We start from the raw sequence: 13800 nt of genomic DNA, 5'->3' as shown, positions 1-13800 counted from the left end.
TACAAGGATAGGGTCTGGTGGCTTGGTTAGTCTTGTCCCTGGTTGCGCTGGCTTCAAAAGTGACACATGAAAGATGGGGTGAATTTGCATATTAGCAGGTAAGGCCAACTTGACAGCCACCGGGTTGATAATGGACTTAATAGAGTAAGGTCCCAAATATCTGGGGTTAAAGGTCTGTGTTCCCTTTAGAGGTACATGTTTTGTGGCTAACCATACTTGGTCCCCATCTGGTATTGTGGAGTATCACTTCTATGCCGATCAGCATCTTTCTTGTATTTTTCTTTCGCCTGTTTTAAATGTGTAGTTGCTTCCTTAAAGGCTTGTGTTATCGTAGCGTGCAGATGGTCCACTGCAAGCATTTCTAAGTGTTGGGGTGAGTCAAGGTTTGATATTCGAGGATGGTGCCCATATAAGGTATAAAAGGGGCTTTGTCCAGTTCCAGAGTGTACTGAATTATTGTATGCATATTCAGCGATCCAAAGAATGTCTTTCCAATTACTCTCAGTCTGATGTAACATACAACACAGGTATTGTTCGAGAGTCTGGTTGGTCCTCTCCGTTTGACCATCGGTCTGGGGGTGGTGACTGGTCGATAACCTCACATCGATTTGCGCCAATTGACAGCATTTTTCCAAAAATGTGAAATGAATTGACTGCCCCGGTCAGAGACCAATATGGATGGAAATCCGTGTATGTGAACAATGTTTTCGAGGAACTCCTTGGCCAGGAATGAAGCTGAAGGTAATCCCTTTAAAGGAATAAAGTGGGCCATCTTGGAAAAAAGATCCACAATAACTAGAATGGTGTTAAATCCATTGCATGGGGGTAGATCAGTAATAAAGTCTAACGATAAGGTGTGCCATGGTGTAGGCGGAATGTCTAAAAGTTTTTCTTTTGACTTTTGTTTTGGGGGCAAATGCCACAAGACATCACAAATGATTTAATATCCTTTCGCCAGGTGGGCCACCAGAATTGTCTTTTAATTTTAGCTTCAGTTTTTGCAATACCTGGGTGCCCCTCCATTAGGGTATCATGATAACGGGAAATGACTAGCTCTTGTAGTTCCTTGTGTGGCAGAAATAGCCGCCCTTGGTAATAAGGCAGATCATTGGTGACAGACCCGTGTTCCCCGCAGGTGCCGTTGGTTGCTTTGGCAGGGGAAGACAAGCAACTAAGGATGATAATCAGGACCTACTGGGAGTCGGTCGGGCTGGTTACATTGGGGGATGCTTGGCAAGAGGGGCCATTAGGGATTTTGAAGGACTAGGGGAAGAGGCAGGCTTGCATAGGGGCCAGTATGTCACGTACCTAAGGCTGGTGCAGAATATTCGTAAAATCTGGCCTGAGACAGTATTGGCGGAGGAACCAGATGCCACTATGGGGACAATATATGACATATCAGAAGGGGGGCATGAGATCTCTAGATTGTATGAGATGGTGATGACCCGGGTTGTGAAGGAGTTTATGCATTTGAGGTTGGATTGGGAAACAGAGGTGGGAGCCCAGATGGAGGATGGGATGTGGGAGCGTGCTATGGGATACCACAAGAAGGTGTCAAGAAATGCTAGATTACAACAAATACACAGGTATATAATGCACAGAGCTTATATGACCCTGATGAGAAAATCTAAGTTCGGAAATGCGGGACGACAAGCGTGCCCAAAATGCGACAAGGAAAATGCTGATATGACACACATGTTTTGGTCTTGCCCAGTGATTGAGAGTTTCTGGGGAGAAGTGGCGCAAAAACTAGCGGACAAAGGGGTCACGCTCATTATAGATACGGCCTGGGCCTGCCTGTTGGGAGGGTTTCCCAGACCACGGAAACTTAAACATGTTGGGAAATTGAAGGACTTGGCATATGTGCTCGCAAAACGGAGGATTGCAGTGTCATAAGCCACGGGTGGAGGTATGGTGGCGGGAATTGCAGAAATGGGTGGAGGCTGAAACGGTGGTATGGCAGGAGGCATGTAGCATGAGTGGGGAAGAAGAAGTGGGTACCCTGATGGCATGGAGAGTATTAATAGCAGGACTGTTTGGAACAATAACGGATTCTGCAGACTCAGAAGGGGGTGATACCCTGCCACACGTAGCAGATACGGAAAGTGAAGGTCAAACAAGTTCTTGAGGGGGGAGGGATTGGGGGAGCAGTGGTCTTGACTAATTGATGTTCATGTGATTGTTGCAAAAAGCGCTGCCAGTTTGTATTGTTTGTTTCTTTTAAAAAGTAATAAAAACCGTTTTAAATAAATAAATAAATAAATAATCATTGGTGACAGAGTAGTCCGGGCCTTTTTTTAACCCAGTCCTGCAGGGCTGTAGGATCAAAGAGTTGCTGGATCTTTACCTGAATGTCCTCTAGTGTCTGTAGAATAGTCATGCCAAGAATTCTTTGTTCGGAAATTATAGGTACTGGTTCTGGGTTCACTTCTGCCTCTCCCATACCTATTTGGAATAAGGTGTCTGCTTTACCATTCTTACAACCTGGTCAATAGGTTATTACGAAATCGAACTCGGCAAAGAAAAATGCCCATCGGAGTTGACGTGATGATTGGGCCTTGGCTGTCTTTAAATACTGTAAGTTCCGGTGATCGGTGATCACAGTAATGGTATGCCTGGCACCGAGAAGATAGTGCCGCCAAGCCTTGAAGGTGGATTTAATAGCTAATAACTCCTTGTCGGTAACCGCATAGTTTAACTCGGGTGCTGAGAACTTTCTGGACCAAAATGCTACTGGATGAAGCTGCCCAGTTTCAGGGTCCTTTTGAGACAGGACAGCTCCCATGGCTAGACTGGATGCATCAGTTTCCACTATGTATGGAAGTTCAGGGCACGGGTGCTTTAATACAGGTGCAGACGTGAATTTCACTTCCAGCTCTTGGAAGGCATTTACGGTGCATGCTGCACCACGAACAAAGGAATTGGAAAGACCTACTATGGATAGCCGAATATGCATATAACAATTCTTGGCATTTAAGAACGGACCAACGCCCTTCTATACTCTTTATGGCAGAAATCCACGTACCTCTGAACTAGACCTTCCAGCCAGCTTGGAAATGCCAGCGGTAAAGACTATAAATACAACCATTACCCAAGCTTTCAAAAGGGCAAAGGAACACCTTATTCATGCCAAAGAAAAACAAAAGAGATTCGCCGACCAACACTGGAGAAAGGCCCCTGATTATCAAGTAGGTGACAAAGTTTGGTTAGCTGCTAAATTCATACCCATCAAGGGAACCCGGACCTTTCATCCCAGATTCTTAGGACCCTATACCATTAAGGCAATTATCAACCCAGTAGCCGTGAAACTGGATTTACCACCTAATCTAAAAATCCACCCGGTATTTCATGTGTTCCTCCTGAAACCAATGCAACCCGGCACACAAATTGGGGCACCACCTAAGCCCATACTTGTTGACGGAGAACCAGAATTCAAAGTCAAAGATATCTTGGACTCTAAATATTCTAGGACCAAACTATATTATCTCGTCGATTGGAAAGGATTTGGACCACAAGATAGATCCTGGGAGCCCAGTGAGAATATCCACGCACCACGTTTAATCAGGAAATTCCATCGGAACTTCCCAACCAAACCTGGGCAAGACAGAAGGAACACCATGGGAGGCGCCTTAGGGGGAGTGCTGTCATGACCCTCGCCCAAAACCCCCTCTGGCAAACCCATTGGCCAGGTGGAGTCAGGACTCGGGCCTCTAGAGCCAGGCATCCTTTTCCAAAGCCCTCTTGGGGCCACTCCTGGCGCCAATGGCGCCAGGCTCATACACCATGAGAAACATGTGCTTGGGAACTACTTATTGAGTTGCCAGCCAACATGGAGGCATCCACATAGCTTGGTTCTCAGGAACCAAGCTATGCGGTCTATTGTTTTGGGTGTGGTAGCCTAGGGACTACTTTACCTGGACTATTTTGTTGGGGCTATTTAAACCACACCCGAGCAAGACAACACGCTTCGCGTTACTTTGCAGCGTGACGCTCACCGTGTCCAGCTATTCCCTCGAACCTCGGAGAAGCAGAACCTGCAAAGAGACAAAAGGAACATCATTAGCAGCAGCATCTCACCTGCAGTCTTCATCTCGCAGCTTCTGAGAACAGCTTCCTTGAATCAGCACGCCTCCCGGACAGCACGACCTGAAAGAGGAAGATAGAGGCAACATTAAAGAAAGCAGCAGAGACATTTGTAAATTACGAAGTGCTCAAAAGACTTACCTGGCTGGTCGCCTCACGGCTGGCACCATTCCGGATATTCTACTCGCGTTGAAGAACATTGCGACCTACAAGGAAGGAAAACACAGGTTAGCAAAGGCAAGACTTCCCAGCGCTGCGCATAGCACTTACTTACCGCATCATAGCGCTCTTAATGCGCCATCATTTACCAGCGGGGCTCAACCAAGCCAGTTCGCCGCGCTGAAGCTCTGCATACCTAAAGGAGGAAAAAAGAGACATTCTAAATAAATAAAGGCATGCAGGATAGCAACAAAACTAAAGAACAGCAATAAGACCTACCTGAACAATATCAAACGGGCCAGCGTCAGTGAAGTAACTGGACCGCACACGCCCAAGAAAGACAACGCGCCCCTACAAAGAAGGCAGGACGGAGAGCATGCCTAATTCTACCACCAGGTGAGGAGAGGGCCCAGAGGGGCTGAAATCATACGGGGTGGAGGGAGGATACTTACCCCGGTCGGTCAGTCTTGAACACAGTCCTCCTGTATTTTCAGGCAGAACCTTCCCCGCAGACCACATCTGTTAATAAGTGGCAGGTGTGTATAGTGGGGATTACGTGCGTGAATTTGCCTGGCATCATTATAGGGACAGAGCCATTGCAAGTCAGTAGAGGTAATCTTTCTGGCCTCTTTCCTCATCTTCCTTGGCTCAGTAGTGTTGTCAATGTAAAGTGTGTAGGAATTATGGGAGCTGTAGTTTCCCACAAAATAAGCAGGGATAGGTGTTAGATGGGTGGTGGAAAAAGGGTGGATATCATGTCTCACCATCGGGTGCTTCTCCCCCATTCCCCAAGGGCCCCCTACCCAGGTGAACCTCCCTCGCTTGTCCACCCCAGGGTCGGGATCCGAAAACGATGGCCTTTCTCTGGTCACCCGAGTACAGGATCCCTAGGTTCTTGGTTGTGAAACACCCTCTGGTTTTTCACACAAGGAAAACAAGGAGCACGAGCTGCACAAAGATAGGAAAAGACAGAAGAGAGGGTGCAAGCGACCCAAAAGCAGAAGAAAGGGTGCAAGCGACCCAAAAGGCTGAACGAGTGACATTGAAGTCAAAGGGCCTCATCGTGACCTCGGCGGTAACTCTTAAATCCGGCGGTAGCGCTATTACCGCTGGATTTAAGGGTCCGCCGAATCAGGGCCTCGGGGGATTTCAACCCAGCTCTGAGCTGGTGTGAAATCCGCCAGGAATTCGCGCTCATACCGCCGGCGGGAAATCCGCCGGTGGTATGAGCGCGAAATTTCCCCATTGAGCCCAATGGGGAATGGGGCATTCCCGAATGGGCTCAATGGGGAATGGGGACTTCCAAGTCCGCCCAACTCGTGATCCCGCGCTATTAGCGCCGGGGGCTATGGCAGTCACGCTAATAGCCCACGCGCTAATACCACCGGCGTTACCGCCGAAGTCGTGATGACGCCCAAAGAAAGAAAATGAGACGGTGCGAGTTACCATAAAGACAGAAATAGTGACATTGAAAGTCAAAGGAAGTAAAAAAGAGGGTGCGAGCGACCCAAAAGCAGAAAAGAAGGTGCAAGGCTGCACAGTAAAGTGGAAAGGGTGTACCAGGGGCACGATAAAGCAAGTGAGAAAAGAAGGTGCAAGGCTGCACGGCAAAGTGAAAAGAAGGTGCCAGGGGCACAAGAACGCAAGAGGAGTGTGCAAGAGGCAAAGTAAAGAGATAGAAGGTGCAGGAGTGCACTGCAGACTTGCCAACATTCTGGAGCCACTGAGAGGGAGATTGCACCACAGAAATCGGGAGAATGCATTTTTCCCATAGGAGTGCATGGGGGATATACTTATTTTAGGTGGGAGACAGTAAAAAAGCACTACTTTTAATAAAGAAATTGGGAGTCTCCCGGCTAAATCGGGAGGGTTGGCATGCATGGCACTGCAAAGTGAAAAGAAGGACAGAAGTGAGGCAAGACAAGAGGAAAAGATACTAAGGGCCTCATTACACAGTAGGCGGTGAGCCATGGCGCTATTAGCGCCATGGCTCATGCCGGTAAAATACCGCCTTGGTGGAAAGGGGATTTACCGCCCCATTCCAAGGTTGGAGGGGCGGTAAATCTCCCTTCCACCATTGCCCTTCCCCATTCCCATTTCTGCCCCATAGGGCTCTATGGGAATGGGGAAGGCGCTAATTACGGCACTGCCATTTTGCGCAATTTTGCGGTGCCGTAATTAGCTCCGAGGTCCCTTTGCGGGTTGGATTTTAACGCCTGCAAAAAGCAGGCGTTAAATTCCCCAACCCGCAAAGGGATCTCGTAGTAAGGTGGTAAGGGTTAACGGTCACCATTACCATTAACGGTGACCGTTAACCCTTACCACCTACCGTGGAATGAGGCCCTAAGTGTGAAGAGAGAGGATAGACGTCAGAGTGGTCGCGCAGCGGTGGAGCAAAAGCCCAGCATTTTCGAAAGTCTCTGACATTGACCCATGGAAGGAACTGTGTGAACTTGAGGGGCCTAAGCTTCGGGAAGGGAACCCTGAGGCCGGTAGAGACATTTTGAACTTTTGTAGGAGAGGCCTAGACTTGAGGAAGGGAACCCTGAGAGGCCTGATCAGAAGTGTGTCTTTTTGTTTGGAACTGGAATGAGTAAAACTTGGGGAAGCAAACCCAGGCGACCTAAAGACTTTGTGAACTTTATTTGCTGGGAGAGCCCTACGTGGAAGGTACCAAGGGTAACCCTTTTTGTGTTGAACTATCCTTTTATCTGAAACTGGCAGACCTACACCTGATGGTAAGGCCACCTGCAACTAATCGTGATTTACATTTCTTTTTAATCGCCATTTCTTTCCTTAAGAAGACCCCAATTAACATTTTGTCTAGAAGTGAGGGCAAGCATAGATTGGGGCACAGACAGATTTTGGACTTACGGAAATTGACGGCCCTTTGAAACATCAGTTGAGGGAACAATCCATTTAGAGTTAGGGCCAGTGAGGCCTTACACCAACTCAACAAAGTTCTTCAATAAAGGTTTCGACTATGAGTCTGTGGGCCTCATTACGAGTATGGAGGCAGCCATGCCCTTTTTAAGGGCATGGCTGCCTCCATACCGGGTTCCAGTACCGGGTTCCTCCAATGAAGACTTACCGGGCTATTCCAAACATGGAGGACCCGGTAAGTCCTCATCGGAAAAACCAATCCCCATTCCCATTTGAGCACCATAGGGCTCAATGGGAATGGGGAGGGAGCTAATGACAGGCCTGTTAATAACGGGACCGTTATTAGCTCCCTGGTCCCCTCACGGGACACGCTAAGGACGCCTGGTTTTACCAGGCGTCCTTACCGGGTCTCGCAAGGGAACCTCGTAATAGGGCGTCCCTTAATGAAGGGTGCCGGTCCCGTACCAGCACCCTTCATTACGGGAGCGCCATGGCCGTAATGAGGCCCTGTGTCTCTCTTGATACCATGCCTGTTTCACATGACCCTCACCCCTCTGCAGCATGGGTGCCTCATCAGGCCTCAACAATGGAGAGTCTTTCTTTCTCCAGCTTCCCTCAACTTGCTTCTGCACACGAGCCTCGGGTGGATGCATGACTTCATCTCTGCATTCACAGCAATTAGGCGCACCTGGAAAGACTGCTAATTTCTCCCAGTCTCTTCCAATGCTGACACAGTTAAAGAGGGCTTGTGAGGACAGGACCAACTCAGAGCCTGCAGGTAGATTCTGCTCTTCTCTTGCTACGGCGTTCCTTCTGTGTTTGCACTTCCTAGTGAACTGCCAGCCTCGTGCTCTGCTTCTTCTTCTGCTACAGCTGCTGACTTTCCAGCTCCTGCTCCAGCTTCTCTCTACTGCCTCTTCCTGCTGCAGCCTTTTATGCCTCTCATGTGAGACAATTGCCTCCTCAGCATGTTATGAAAGAAACTTCGGAACTAGACTCCCCAGACAGGCTTGCAGAAATCTATAAATCTCAAATCTTGCAATTGTTAGCTGATATTGCACCGATAAAAACAAAGACCATCAGAGACCGCCCCAATCAAACAAGACTGGTTCCCGCCCGGAGTTAAAAATTCTAAAACAGGAAAGAAGACAAGCAGAGCGATTATGTAGAAAAGATCCAAATATTGAGAACAGAAATTAAAGTCAAATTATATAACGAAAATACAAGTCCAGGATTCTCGAAGCCAAGAAAGCCTTCTGTGATGCTGAAATTGAACAGGCTGGACATGACACCAAAAAACGATTTGAGCTATACAGATTCACAGAAAAATCCACTGCACTCACTCAAAGCATAAATCCCAATAAGGAAGACTGTAAACTAGTGCAAATGGCTTTTCAAAACAAGGTCCTATTAGCCTGTGATAAAATCCAAAACTCTCAAAGTACCACAAAGACTTCCTCAGAACAAGAGACGGAAACCCATACTGAGAACACTAACTCCATGCTCTACTTTGACTTTCAAACTACGACAATCACTGACACTAACCAAATGCTAGCTAACATTAAGCCTACGTCCTGTGTCGAGGATCTCCTACCATCTAAGTTCATACTTAAAAATACCAGCATCTTTGCATCTTTCTTTACAAAATTCATAAATGCTTTGTTCCTACAAAAGACAGCTCCCACTTCTATTAAAGAAGTAGCAGTTACACCTATTGCTAAGAAGCCAGGACTTAGTGCTAAGGACCCAGCAAACCTACGGCCTATAACAAATACTCCTTTCTTGTTAAAATACTCAATAAGGTGACTAACTGCAGACTCACTTTGGAACTGCGGCCATATTTCATCATAAACAATCTGGCTTCCGCAGAAACTACATTACATAAAGTGCATTACTGGATCTGCAGACACAAATGCTAAGAAGCATAGACGAGGGTAAAATGGGCATGCCGATTTGATTAGATCTCTTGGCGGCATTCAATTTCCTAGACCACACCAGACTACTGGAAACACTGGCTGAGATCGGTAAATGCTCAAGCCACACGTAGAATGGATTCGCTCCTTTTTGAGCCAAAGAACATCTAAGATAAGTTGGGCTACGGCTTACACAGACCCAATTACCATCAAATACGGAGTACCACAAGGGGCCTGTATTTCGCCAATCCTTTTTAACATTTACATAAAGCTACTATGCGACAGATTAGAAAGCATGGGCTTTCATTTAACCAACTACACCAACGACTTCCAGCTTATTATGGACCTTAGTGGTGACCACACTGTAGATACAAAAACCCTGAACCACGTATACGCAATCATCCACGTATACGCAATCATCCAGGAATGGATGATTTAAAACTGGATGTGCCTCAATAGCTCTAAAACAGAGCTCATGATCTTTGGAACCAGCCAGGCTAGAATTAAATTAGACCAAGCTTACACAAAATTTAGTTTAGACAACTGCACCATCAAGGTGGCTGAAAAAGTAAAAACTCTTGGCACAATATTTGAGGCATCTTTCAATGCGGATGCACATGTCAATTATGTGACCAAAAATGCACACTGCCACTTAAAAAATCCTGAGACAGATAAACTCCTTGGTATCACGTAAAAACTGTGAAACCCTGGTTCGATTAATAATGATGCCCCGGCTGGACTATTGCAACGGCTTGTTATGCAAGCAAAAAGAATATTAAAAAACTTCAGATCGTTCAGAATGACGCCATCAGGATAATCCATAAAGTTAACAGGAAGGAACACATGTCATACTACAGCAAGGAGCTTCACTGGCTGCCGGTAGAGAAACTAATACAGTTTAAGACACTGGCTCTGGCCCAAAGATGCCTATACGGAGAGGCACCAGTTTACCTAAAACAAACTCTAAGAAAATACTTCCCAAGTAGGACTTTGCGCTCAAGTGCCACTCACTTTTTGATTATGCCACATGCTAAAAGAGCTCATGGAAAAGGTAGATCTTTCCCTACTAAAGCGGCAACAAATTGGAACAAACTTCCGATATCCTTGCGATCACAGGAAAGTTACACTACTTTCCAAAAGAATCTGAAGACTACTCTGTTCGAATAAAGTGGTCCAGCCACTTTACCTTTTTCTTTTAGTTTTATGTTGTCTGTTTTGCCTTCTGATGCCTGCGGGCTATGGTGCGGTAGAAATACATCAATAATAAATAATAATGAAATCAGTCTTCTCCTTCATCACAGTCCCTGAGGGATTCTGGGACATGTAGTTCTTTTTAGGGAAATTCGGTGTTCCTACTTCTTAATTATTTTTAACAAGGATTTTACTTCCCCATATATTGTTAGAGGAGCGATTGCAGGTTTTAACCTTTTGGGAGACCGATGGGACCGGAAAGGTCATATTTCCGTCATTCCTTTTGGCATACTCTTGGTGTTTGGGAGGACATGGGATTTTAGGGGTACAAAAGACCTGCTCTTTGGACACAATGAGCCTCATTACGACCCAGGCGTTAAGGGGTTAACGGCGCTGTAAAAGGTTGCAGCGCCGTTAACCCCTTAACGCCTTACTACGAAGTCCCTTTGCGGCTCCCGACCTTAACGGCTGGTCTGTACCAGCCGTTAAGGTAGGGACCCGCAAAGGGACCTTGAAGGTAATTACGGTACCGCAATTTGCGGTACCGTAATTACCGCCTTCCCCATTCCCATTGAGCCCTGTGGGGCAAAAATGGGAATGGGGAAGGGCCAATGGTAAATGGGGAATTACCGCCCCGCCAACCTTGGAATGGGGCGGTAATTCCCCAGTTACCATTGGCGGAATCAGTAAAATACCAGCGGAAACCATGGCGCAACTAGCGCCATGGTTACCGCCTGGGTCATAATGACCCCCAATACCTTGTTGGATTACCCCCTTTGAGTTCACCCTTCCATCCTGAGTAGGAGATTGAGATTATAGCAAAATGACAATAAATAATTTCCTTCTTTAACCCAGTATTAAGAGCATCTCTTTCCAAGGAGAAATACTCTGTCTCACCCTGCAAAGTCTCCCCACTACCCTGGGCCTTGTCTCCACCCAGGTGATCCTGCCGCAGTACATCCCTCCCAGGATTGGGATCAGGAAGAGTCTGCCCTCTCCAGGCCACCTGGGGGGAGACTTTAGGCAGGGTTTTAGTGGAGGATCCGCAGGATTCTCCACAGTGCCCAGTAAATAGACATTGTTGCCCAGAAGATGCCCTTTGGCCACAATCCCCTGTTCCAAACAATTACCTTGATGTTATATAGATATCAAATCAGATTAGCCAACTAGATACTTGAGATCAACACATGGGATTATGCTATTGGTGGTGGGGATTAAAATATGGGTCCCCAGTAGTGTCTATGACTGGCAACAAGAGGAAGAAGATTACGAGAGGGAGTTTAGAGAAAGATGTATCCCTCAAGGGATGAAAGGGGAGTGTTGGGGAGTACCCGGACATGGGTGATTACAACAGCACTGAAGAGTACATTCAGCGCATTAAACGTGCACGAAAATACAAGCTGCAAAAGTCCTTATAACATGAGCATGCAGCAAGGAAGCCAGCAGCCATGCATACATACACACACAAGAGATCCCCTTATGAAGACCTAACAAAATACAAGCGGCCATGTTTTAGTGAACCATAGCATATTCACCCTTTAGTTGAATAGAGCCCCATGCTATATCATTCACAGCTGCATTTAGTATTAAGTAGGGAAGTATAGCACGTTGTAACCATAATAATGAATGCCAGCAGTCTGTGAAATTGAACTGAGCGCAGAGCACCTGCAGGCCTCAACATCCAGTTAGCCACTTCGCAATGATGAAAATCCTCAACCCCCACAGCAGGTGATATTAACCAAACCTTTGCAAGGAACCATACAAATATCCCAACTGTAGCACTTTCCAGAGCACACAGTAAGAGGCCACGCAGTGATTGCCCAAGACTTGGGAGGCGAAACAGTTCCCAGGCTTGAAATACAGTAGTGAGATCATAAGAAGAGCAACAAATAAATAGCAGACCCCAGTGCTAGAAGGACAGAACACAGCATACTGATTGGTCAAAATATATGGGTCTAGTTGAGTTCCCAGGCAAAGCATTCGAAAGACAAAAATATTCTGTTCCTAAACAACATGTCAAAATGTATTACAACAAAGGTCATAAGCCTGTATGAGCTGAGCAATGACTGGCGGAAGATAGGTCTGGCAAGACAGATTGACTAAGGCACAATACTGCCATCTGTAGGATAAAGCCCACCATTAAGGCTCCATGTGGTATAGAAGACATCATGCAGAATCCCATTACACGTGAAGTAGGATTGATGAGGAATCATTGATTAGGTGTCCAGAAACTCACACATAACCCTCACTTTATGTACATAATGGAAATATAGGTACTTTCTTGAAGTCACAAATCATACAATTGCACGTACATATAAGCATATACATATATGAACATAACCTTGTCATTGTAAGAGAATAAAACTCGAAAACAGCTAAGTCTCCATGTAAAAGGTCAGACAACGGATAGATGAACTCATGAGAAACAGAGGTTTTGGCCAGCACTGTTTCCAATAATGAGTTGCAAAGTGTACAAGAGAGAGACAAATGGTTCATAAATGATGACAATGGTAAGAAGGTGCCAAACCACTTAGGTCAATAGGAAGGGGATGTCAAGTTAAACTTTTACGGTCAAACTGCCAAATCTCACATAAGGGATTGGTTGAAATATACGTAATCATTCCCTCCACTCATACTTTTTGTGAAGCAAACAATTGAAAGCCATATGTAGTTAATACATGTTTCAAAATGAGCTAGCCAATTAGACCGCCTGAGAAAGGAGATGAGCTCAATGCTAATGATTGAACGTGCTTGACAATCAAGGTTAGTCATGTGGTTAGATTAATCCAATGGAATTAGGAAATGTATGGAAATTCCTATAGTGAAAATGATGCAGGCGAATCAGAAGCCTGAAAAATGCAAGTGACTTCTAACATTTGTTGTCTTTTCCTTTCTGTAACACACTATAAAACCAGCCATTTTTTGTCTGTAATTGAATGTCTGTTTAGATGTTTCCCTGCTTAGGCAAGTTAATACATTTTGTTCTTCTCATATTGAGTGCATTCAGTTTTTCCATGGCTCGTGTTGATTCATTTTTGTACTTGGATCAGGACTTGCCCAACATAGTCAGCTGGGGGGGATAAAATGTTCCTATTGGTGAGCAGGTGCAAGTGCATTTAGGCCACATGACCTAAGCACCACCCACCTTCTTACCCTCCCTCTTCCTTTCTGCTCTTTACTCTTAGATCAAGCACGTCTCTCGCATGGGCATCCAAAGCAAAGGGCAGACGAAGAAAGGGGAAATTCCTGTTTGGACTTGTTCGGACCAGGAATACCCAGGGCCTGACCCCTGCTCAGACAGCAGGTAAGCATGCAGCAACATTTGTTTTCTCCCACAGGCCATCCCCACCATCATCTGGCAACGCTAACTTCTCCAGTGCTGGGGTGAGGACAGGTGCTCCGTGGCACAGTAAGTTGTGCATTTGTAAAGGTTTTATTCTCATGCTGCAGCGTGTGTGTACCCGCTCCCCCTCCCTTTGTCCCAGTTTCTTCCTTGTTTGTTGGTCCTCCTGCCTTCCTCCCTCCCACTGCACGCCCATTGGTTGGAGGGCCCTTTAAATCGGACTCCCAA

At 46.2% G+C, this 13800-nt stretch overlaps 1 protein-coding gene across 1 annotated transcript in view; it reads left to right on the top strand.

Moving 5' to 3' along the window:
- LOC138567301 (cyclin-Q-like) overlaps positions 1–13800 on the top strand; it is a 518793-nt gene that overhangs the window by 201755 nt on the left and 303238 nt on the right. Inside the window, exon 2 of the mRNA XM_069645366.1 lies at positions 13415–13533. The gene's annotated coding sequence lies outside the window, so the exon portion shown is untranslated. The remainder of the gene's footprint in view (positions 1–13414; positions 13534–13800) is intronic.

Source organism: Ambystoma mexicanum, chromosome 2p (assembly GCF_040938575.1).
Source record: "Ambystoma mexicanum isolate Mex_15411 chromosome 2p, UKY_AmexF1_1, whole genome shotgun sequence".
NCBI lineage: Eukaryota > Metazoa > Chordata > Amphibia > Caudata > Ambystomatidae > Ambystoma > Ambystoma mexicanum.
This window is presented reverse-complemented; position numbering and strand designations above follow the sequence as displayed.